This window comes from Lotus japonicus, chromosome 2 (genome assembly GCF_012489685.1).
Source record: "Lotus japonicus ecotype B-129 chromosome 2, LjGifu_v1.2".
Classification (NCBI taxonomy): Eukaryota; Viridiplantae; Streptophyta; class Magnoliopsida; order Fabales; family Fabaceae; genus Lotus; species Lotus japonicus.
Window position 1 is genome coordinate 15,812,615 of NC_080042.1, and position 9,498 is coordinate 15,822,112.

At 35.1% G+C, this 9,498-nt stretch overlaps 1 long non-coding RNA gene across 11 annotated transcripts; it reads left to right on the forward strand.

The window, feature by feature from the left end:
* The first annotated feature begins 3,853 nt into the window (after positions 1-3,853).
* LOC130737678 (uncharacterized) lies at positions 3,854-9,203 on the forward strand. 11 transcript variants are annotated; one of them, XR_009018856.1, is made up of 11 exons: positions 3,856-4,225; positions 4,319-4,477; positions 4,547-4,769; positions 5,124-5,166; positions 5,248-5,308; positions 5,395-5,459; positions 5,540-5,647; positions 6,092-7,301; positions 7,398-7,538; positions 7,627-7,762; positions 8,838-9,203. It is a non-coding gene; the product is annotated as an uncharacterized LOC130737678 (long non-coding RNA). The 11 variants fall into 11 exon arrangements; XR_009018862.1 differs by having other exon boundaries at positions 5,580-5,647; XR_009018865.1 differs by lacking the exons at positions 5,124-5,166; positions 5,248-5,308 and adding an exon at positions 7,958-8,064 and having other exon boundaries at positions 3,854-4,225.
* Positions 9,204-9,498: the final 295 nt, after the last annotated feature.

The window sequence follows — 9,498 nt, forward strand, 5'->3', positions numbered from 1 at the left end:
ATCTCTTTCGTAAATGCTAAGCTTCAAGATCCTAGCCCGGCTCCCAAAAACTCCATAATTTATACCAAAAACTGACTCTCTCAAATAGCATTGACTCACATAGATAATCCTATTGTGGATATTGTCTGAGAGTATGGCTTTGTGTGTGTGTTGCACTGATAGAAAAAATTTCAGTACGTGCCTTGCCTTTTATAGGCTTCCAAAGATAATAAAATAATCAAACTTCTTGGTGAAGAAATCAGAAATGTGGATAAATATGAGGGAAAGGTGAATGCGTGAGCTATGTGGTTCATGAGAGCTAGAGTTGGAGGTGTCAAGTTGTGATAGATGGTAGAGTATGTGTTGTCAAGAGAATGAAAAATGATTCAGCAATTGAATTCATGTATCATGCTTAAGGATTCATGGACAACGTGGTTCTCTGCCACGCAAGGAAAAAAAAATCTGAAGTAGCTGAAGTTATATAATATTTTTATGAGATGATTTTGGTAGTATAAGATTTAACTCATAGAGCCATAGAAAAAGTATGAGAAGATAAATCACTACCCTAAAAATTATGAGGAACTCTATAATGTATTTTAAGATCACTTTGAGTAAGTTTAAGTGATCAAGTGTAGAAGTGTTAACAAAATATATCTACATATATATTACTTATGTTCTAGTCACTTACGTGACTATCCTCCTCACACATTTTTCCTTTTATTTTAGTCATTTACGTGACTTTCCATTCTTTCAACTTTTTCTCTTTTTTTTTTTTTGGTGATATAATAATATTAATAACAAAATCATAATTATATAAACACACAAGACACAATAAATAGCTCTCATCGTCGTTAAGCCGATAAATAACTAGTTAATTAAACGCTTAATTTATTTGGATCTTACATTACTACCTCGTTAAAATAGTTTCGACCTCGAAACTATAAGTCAGAGAAAGCATAGGGATACCATCCCATCACATTATCTTCCAACTTACTAGTAACATCAGCACGCATCCCAAAACATGAGAGACATTAAGTAAATTCACCTCAAAGGTGACATACAAGACAAAAATAACACTTAAATATCTATCAATCATCCTCAAATAGACCTAGATATCACGCTCATTCTAGTTCTATAGGCACCATGATCCACAACCTAACTCAATCGCCATCATGAACGACCTTACAGGTATCGACATGCTCTCACATCAACAACTCAACCATAACACACACGTCCATATACCGTCATGTTAATATCATTCAATTCTCATCACATGGCTTCGTCAGCCAACAATCTCACCTCCAACATCCATCAATCAACAACTTAAAAGAAGATTATCATCTTGAAATCTATTAATCCATTAACGTCATCTCCATTTTTGAAACGATCCTCATACTGACCATTAATTAATCTTCCACTTAGTTACAAATCGAATCACAGACTTATCTCAAGTCCTAACACTCTGCACAACTCCGAATTCATTTACTTTAAGATCACTCTTATACTATACCTCAAGGAACTTAACTTGACATTTCATCCTAAGATCTTCAATCTTCAAAGATTCAACTCTAATCGCTACAACTACAACCACAAAATCTCTTATTCGAACACGATTCTCAACTCACAAGGTCAATCTTAACCCTATGATTCCAATTCAACTTAATAAATCTCACTTTCTACCCTTAGCATGTTTCCTCCAAAAGCCATCTCAGGGATTCATTCCGACTTAGGCTCTCGATTAAAACCTGACATACTATGCAGGACATATCCCGAACCCTTGGGAAGCGACATAGTAACTTTCACCTCATTGGTATCTTATAAAACCAATATCACAACTTAACTCGACAGACCTATTCCCCGACAAGCTCTGGTACTCTCAACCAAAGCTCTGATACCACAATGTAACGCCCCGATTTTCACGATGGTCACTTTAGTAACCTTTCCAAAAAATATGGGTGAATTTTGCCGAATTAAAAAAACTGACAACTGAAAGAGTAAATGGACTGGATAATTCCATTTTATTAATAAAATCTTGATTACAAATGATTCCTTCAATTTGAAAGACATAAGGGTAACCTAATGCTCTACCACTCCTGAGCCAATACAAAAAGAAGGTCTCTAGGTTAGGTTCGAACCCTACAAGAAAACTCGGCTCACCCCCAATTATTAACCCAAAACCATAATACCACTAAGACACATACATAGTTCTATGCCGGATATCCGCCTGTCCCTTGAACACGTCCTCAATCATATAGTACTTTCTCGGCACGGTCTATCATTCTCTGGCGTTAGGCGCCCATGCAGCACATAGTCAAATAAGCAAGGGTCAACTCCCAAACAATATAACATGTAACAGGATTGCCATAACATCACAGTAATAAGGTCGTCAATTCTAATACATCATTTTAAATCTCAGGCTCATGTTATATATGTAAACAACTAGCAGATAAAGTAATAAAGCCAAAAGCATAAACAAGTCCACCTAGAGTCCAGTTAGACTACATGCTCATGCATATGCTAATTTTAATGCCAGCAACAACTTAAAAGAAGGCGGGACAAAATACGACTCCACAATTGGGGTTAGTCTACACTAACGCACCGTCGTCGAATCACTCGCACGACTCCACAATTGGGATTAATCTTAATAACGCACCGTCGCTTTTATTTTGTCACTTCTTCGAAAATGTCGTTATGCCCTAACAAAATTTCATATCATGGTTCAACCTAACCGGTTCTGAACCACAACAAAACATGCATAATGCCATGCGGTTAGTCAACACAACATCGGAACCGTCATCTTCACAGTCCGAACTTATAAAAAATAACTCCTTATTGAGTATCCGGTTGACCACTGGCAAAGCCATCTCTTGCCAACGCTCACATCTCAAATTTTTCATAAATCACAATATTCAATTCATATGCCAAAGCATAATAATATGATTTCAAGTGTAATACATCATATAGAAATACTTGCATCATCAAGTTTTAACCAACAAACATCATATAAACAAGAATCATATAGCACAATCACATGCAGACAAGTCTAGACCGAGTGCCCTTACCTTAAAAAATTTAATCTCTTTCGTAAATACTAAGCTTCAAGATCCTAGCCCAGCTCCCAAAAACTCCATAATTTATACCAAAAACTGACTCTCTCAAATAGCATTGACTCACATAGATAATCCTATTGTGGATATTGTCTGAGAGTATGGCTTTGTGTGTGTGTTGCACTGATAGAAAAAATTTCAGTACGTGCCTTGCCTTTTATAGGCTTCCAAAGATAATAAAATAATCAAACTTCTTGGTGAAGAAATCAGAAATGTGGATAAATATGAGGGAAAGGTGAATGCGTGAGCTATGTGGTTCATGAGAGCTAGAGTTGGAGGTGTCAAGTTGTGATAGATGGTAGAGTATGTGTTGTCAAGAGAATGAAAAATGATTCAGCAATTGAATTCATGTATCATGCCTAAGGATTCATGGACAACGTGGTTCTCTGCCACGCAAGGAAAAAAAATCTGAAGTAGCTGAAGTTATATAATATTTTTATGAGATGATTTTGGTAGTATAAGATTTAACTCATAGAGCTATAGAAAAAGTATGAGAAGATAAATCACTACCCTAAAAATTATGAGGAACTCTATAATGTATTTTAAGTAAGTTTAAGTGATCAAGTGTAGAAGTGTTAACAAAATCCATAGTATATATATTCAGGAAAAGATCTCAGCCCAATCATCGCATACATGGCACATCCTATTGATTAATTTCTGAAAAAATCCTACATGACAATCAATCCTTCATTCTTCTTATCCTACACCTTTTTTCTTATCATGCACTCATATATCTTTAATAGCATTCATATATATCAAAATGCGTTTATTATCCTCTCTCTCATCTCTTTTCCTTCACTACCGTTTCAACCCTCAATTCATCTCTTCCAGTTTTCCCTTTTTCATTCTTCTCTCTTTCAATGTTTCAAAACCAACCGTATTCTCCTTTTCTTCTACCACGCTTCAATCACGTTTCCGTTTCACTCCACTGTTTTCTCCTCCTCTCTCACCATCGTATCCTTTCCAGTTCACACAAATCTGTTTCTCTCTTCCATCTCAAGTTCTTCCATCTTGCATCATGTTTCTCAACCAGACGCCGTTCTTTCGATTCTTCCATACACCATAATTCCAAATCGCGATCTTTGTCAGATATGTGTTCCTATCATGAAAGCTCCTGTCGCAAATAGCCTCTCCCGCAGGTATTCAGGGCTTAATGGATGTATGGTTTTCAATTGCCTAAATTTTAGATTTTATTGCCTGGATTTTGATTTTGAGGAATTTGGGTATTGCAGACCGATTCTCTGGTTTATGAAGTCCATGAGAGGTACCTTTCAATCTCATCCCCACCTCCTTTCAATCTGCTTCAATTGGAATTTCTGAAGCATTACTGCCTGTGTCATTGTCCTCTCTCACAAATCGTGTTCCTGCCTTCTCAATGTCTGATCACTCAGGTATTTTCATCTTGGTTTAGGGCTTATTTTGTTACGGTTTCAAATTTTTGATTTTTGTATATTTCGCAGGTAATTTTGTGAAAAATTCCTTAATGATGTTTTATTGTCTCAATGGCATCTCTCATAGCCTGCTCCGATGCATTGATTTCATCCACTCGACCTTCCAATTCTCTCAGAACTTCAATGTCATCTCTCATGGGCTCATGGCCGTTCTTTCAATCGCATCTCTCATCCCGATTAAGAGCTCTAATATCCATCAAATTTCGTATACCTGCTCAATCAATGGAATCCCGTTAGTTTCTCCGTTAATTACTCTCTTAGAAATTGGTGTTTTTTGAATTCAAATATGTTCTTGACCGTAAAATACTCCGCCCATTAATTGATTGCTTGACTGTATTCACTTTCAATTGTTTCCTTTCTTGAGTGAAAAATTAAATAAAGTTATTTAGTGGTATCAATTAGTTCATATTTATGTTTCTAAGCGTCTTCTGCATTTTCCTTTTCACACTTGATATAATGTTTTTTTTTGTAACAATGTTTATTTTGGAGAGATAGATGACACACTCAAAGTACTAATCGTCTGCTTATTTTATCTTCCCAAGTTATCATTCTTACTGATTCAGGTTCTGATTTTTTTCTTATAAAGATGAAGTTGAGAAAGTAGAAAAACAGGCTAAAGAGAAAAAGAGGTTTATTTTCATTTCCAGTCTTTTCCCTTAATGGTCGAATGAATCTGTTGATCTCATTCAGGCTTACCAACTTTGTTTCAGTTCTAGAGATTGATTTTCACGACGTGCCTTTGGTTTATTTTATCTATCTTTTGTATGAGAGGTGAATGTGAATTGAACTCTATTGGCCTTGAGAACTAGATTTCAAATTTTATTTGTTCTGATTAAATTTGCTGATAAATTTTTCAGATGAAGCATTTTTGAATAACAATGTTGCATATGTCAAGAACCAGTGCAGGTGTTCCATGCCTCAGGTTTGTAGTCCTCTGTCGTTTTCTTGCCCACTCTCACGTTTCTTTCAGTTTATTTCTTACAAGCTTTGAATTATTTGAAGGGAAATTTCTTTCTACTCATTTTCTGCTGACTCATCTTAGAGGAGAGCCCCCCAGAGAAGCTTTGTTTTCAGATTAAAGATGCTACTGAAGTTGTCTTATTGATGATTGTAGGTTCTCATATCTGATCTTTTATATGCACTATTTTTCTATGAATACAGGTATTGTGATTGTCGCATTCATCTTAAATTATCATTTAGAGCTGGTCCACTAAGTAATGTGACCTGTTAACAGGAAAAACCTGTAAGGGCTAATTGACACGCCTTCCATGTATAGGCCAATGACATAGGAAGCTAATATATACTATAGACTAGAGAGAATCTGATTGTACATATACAATTTGTAAGTTCATTCATGTAAATGAGTAGCTAAGTCTCCATGTTTTCTGTACAAAATTATGCCTGATTAATGCTTAAGACTTTGTACCTGCAGTTTACTTTTGGTGCATATACAATTTGTAAGTTCATTCATGTAAATGAGTAGCTAAGTCTCCATAATTAGTATTTTCTGTACAAAATTATGCCTGATTAATGCTTAAGACTCTGTACCTGCAGTTTACTTTTGGTGATTGCATGAGGAGGCTATACTTCAATTCTAATGTTAAACTTTTGGAGATTGCACGAGATGGCTCTGCTTCAACTACAAAATATTTCTGCATATAGGTAGTTCATTATGAGAGATCTGGTACTTCTTTGTTGTTTTATTTGCATCATTCACTTTTCAAATACATATAGCTTTTCGGCCCAGTGATTCCCTTAATCAAATGTGATGGTGTTGATAGTTTTACATACTGCATTCATTGCAGAATACAAACTTAAACAAATGATAAACAAATAGTTCATTCTCTTCATGAGACATTTACTTACTTGATTCTTCTATGTGAAACTATGCTTATCTGTTTTTATGATTATGAGATGGTTATCTAAAAAGTTCATTCACTTATCTGGAACTTTATTGTGGTTTTGATGGCTTAATTTAGTTGAAGTGGAATATTCAATGCACAATCATTTGTGGCAAGGGTCTTCATGGTAAACCAATCCAATTTTATGGTTTGTTGAGTGAGTAAAGAAGCTAACCCCGTCTTCATTCCTTTGGATAAATGGCTCTAAAACAGCATGTGTGGCAAGGGGAATCAGTAAAGTGAGCAATTAAACTCATCAAGCCAGATTTATAGCTGTGTTTATAATTTCTTTAAACCACTTCAGGTTGATGCTCTATCATTAAGCACAATGCAAATTAAAGTTATTTTTCTAAGTGTCCCTATCAATGTTTGTTGTGGAACTTCAATGCCTACAAATGCAGAAAGATAGGAAAGTATATCAAGTGACTGTTGGAGCAAGAAGACCTATTTTTAAAAAACGCAAGGACCATGCACACACTGTCGAGGGATCTAAGTGGAATTTTGTGCCTAGCTCATAATGATTTTTGTAGTTTTGTGTAATAAAAGGAATGACTCTGAAAGAAGAATTTTATGGAATTCTTTTATAGCTTCTTGATGGAACACAATGTGGACTTGATAAATGTAAAGGTGAATCAATTATGGCTGCAATGTATCTAGAAGGACACTTTGGAGAACATAAATTGAAAGTATTGTTTTGTACTAGGGACTAAGTTGAGACTACCAAATCATTTACCTATAGAAGAGTTAGAGAACTCAAAGCTTACAACTAACACTAATTCTTCCCTATCTCTTTGTCTTTGACCATCACTCTTGGGAGGTTTGCTGCAAAAATTGCTAGCAGCACTCAGCAATCTCAAGCTGAGGTAGAGTCTTTTATTTTTCTTTTTGCTGAAATTTGTTGCACTGCATAGATCTTGAACTATTGGAACTAAGATTAGGTTGGGATCAATTTTGAACAGGAAACCAAGAAGTCAAACTTGACAGTTGCAAATTCGAATGGATTTGGGGAGTATATATTTGTTGATGATGAACTCAAGGCAGAAGATCAGCCAGTGCCTATGTCTCTGGAGCAAACAGTGCATAGTGAATCTGATCAAATGGTATTTCTTTTAACATCTCTTTCATTTATATTTATGTATTTCTTATCTCAGAATTTAGTTGGTGACTGTGAATTAATTGGTCTGTTAGGAGGAATTGGAGATGGAGGATATTATTGTAGTCTGCCGAAGAGCCTATTGTGGACATCGATGTCGGAGATGCGAATAATCCTCTTGCAGTTACTGATTATATTGAAGGTCTTTATTCCTACTACAGAAAAATTGAGGTACATTGGGAATTAAGATCCACCAACTATTATTTACCCCATTATAACTTGCAAAAACAATATTCAATTTATTGAATTAGCTTAGACTTGCTATGAATTAGCACAGTTCACTGTCTATGATTTTGGAAATCAAAATTGATTTCAGAATGTCAACTAATATGAGAATGCTTTCCTATCAAATTTTGGTAACTCAAGGTTTTTACTACTTGCAAAGTACTGGCTGTGTCTCACCAAATTATATGGCACAACAATGTGACATTAATGAAAGGGTGAGGGCAATACTGATTGACTGGCTTATTGAGGTATATTAAATGTTCCTTCCTGAATCAATGTGCCATAAAAAATGCTAATAACTAGCATTAACTTTTTTTCAATCAATCTAAGGGTTTCCATATGAAGATACAGTAATTCTCTTTACCTTGATTATGTTATATTCAACTTTTTTTGTGTTGCTCTTCTTTCATACTGTCATTTAATCTTCATTATACTGTGATGCATCTGAAGACTTCCACGAGTTTGTCTCGGTTTCACATACACACTAGCACAATCCTTTTGTGCTCTGTTAAATGTATGCTTTGGTTTCCAAACAAACTACGGATTGAATGAAAACAGAGAAACAAAAGGGATAAGGAAGAGAATGGAAGAGAGTTAGGGGGGTTATATAATGATTTTACTTCCATTTTATAGAGATTAATGTGCTTGAGAAGGTAGTTTATTACATCTTTCATGTTTAATATGATAAATATATAAGTAGCTAATATGCTAACTGTACTGAACATCAAACAAGAACACCATCTTATCAGTGAAGATATTTTCTACTATACAATGTAGATATTTCAAATTATGAATCTGTTTAGTATATTTTGAAGGTAAGAGTCTGAGTGATGGTGATCTGTCTAAACAGTGTTAGTAAATCAATTAGCAAAAAACAATCAATGGTTTGGCTTACGAAAAGCAAAGAAATAATTTTTAATTGCAAGCGTTCTATTATGAATTGGCATATAAACTTTTAGCTTTGATTTTTTATGTTAATGTCACTAACTAATGTTTGAAAATTTGCGATCTTTTGATGTAGTCAATCAACCCAGTAAAGTATGATGAATTCACTCTCAAGAAGAACATCTTCTCTACCTTTGCTTGATATTATGCTGATGGAGGAGTCATTTCACTGGTCATGTATTAGATCTTCCCTACATTGGAATCTGTTGAGAAGGTTAATGAATTTATGCTTGATTTACTTCCAGGAAATACAACAGAGTACTTAAGCTCAGATACCACTTGCAAATATGATGAAGACACCGAACTACAGTCATAATGGTTTACTACAGAGTTCTTAAATGATATTACATGCTCTGATATACCAAATCACAAAATAACAGAAAAAGGAAGGTGCTTTGATAATGCTTTTGAGAAATATAGTTCAAGCATCCGGTTTATGCAATGGAACGCGACTAATAGTGGTTGATCTTGGAATAAATACAAGTCACTGTAATAACCGGAACCAACATTGGAGATGACATTTCCATTCCAAGAATGGACATGGTTCCATCTGACTCAAGTTATCCGTTTAAGTTTGAAAGACGTCAGTCTCCGATCAGTTTGTGCTTTGCAATGACTATAAATAAAAGTCAAGGTCGGTCATTGTCCCACGTTGGCCTATATCTTTCTCGCCCTGTCTCCACACATGGTTAGCTTTACGTTGCTCTCCCCAGGGTAAGATCAAGGAAATGACTTAA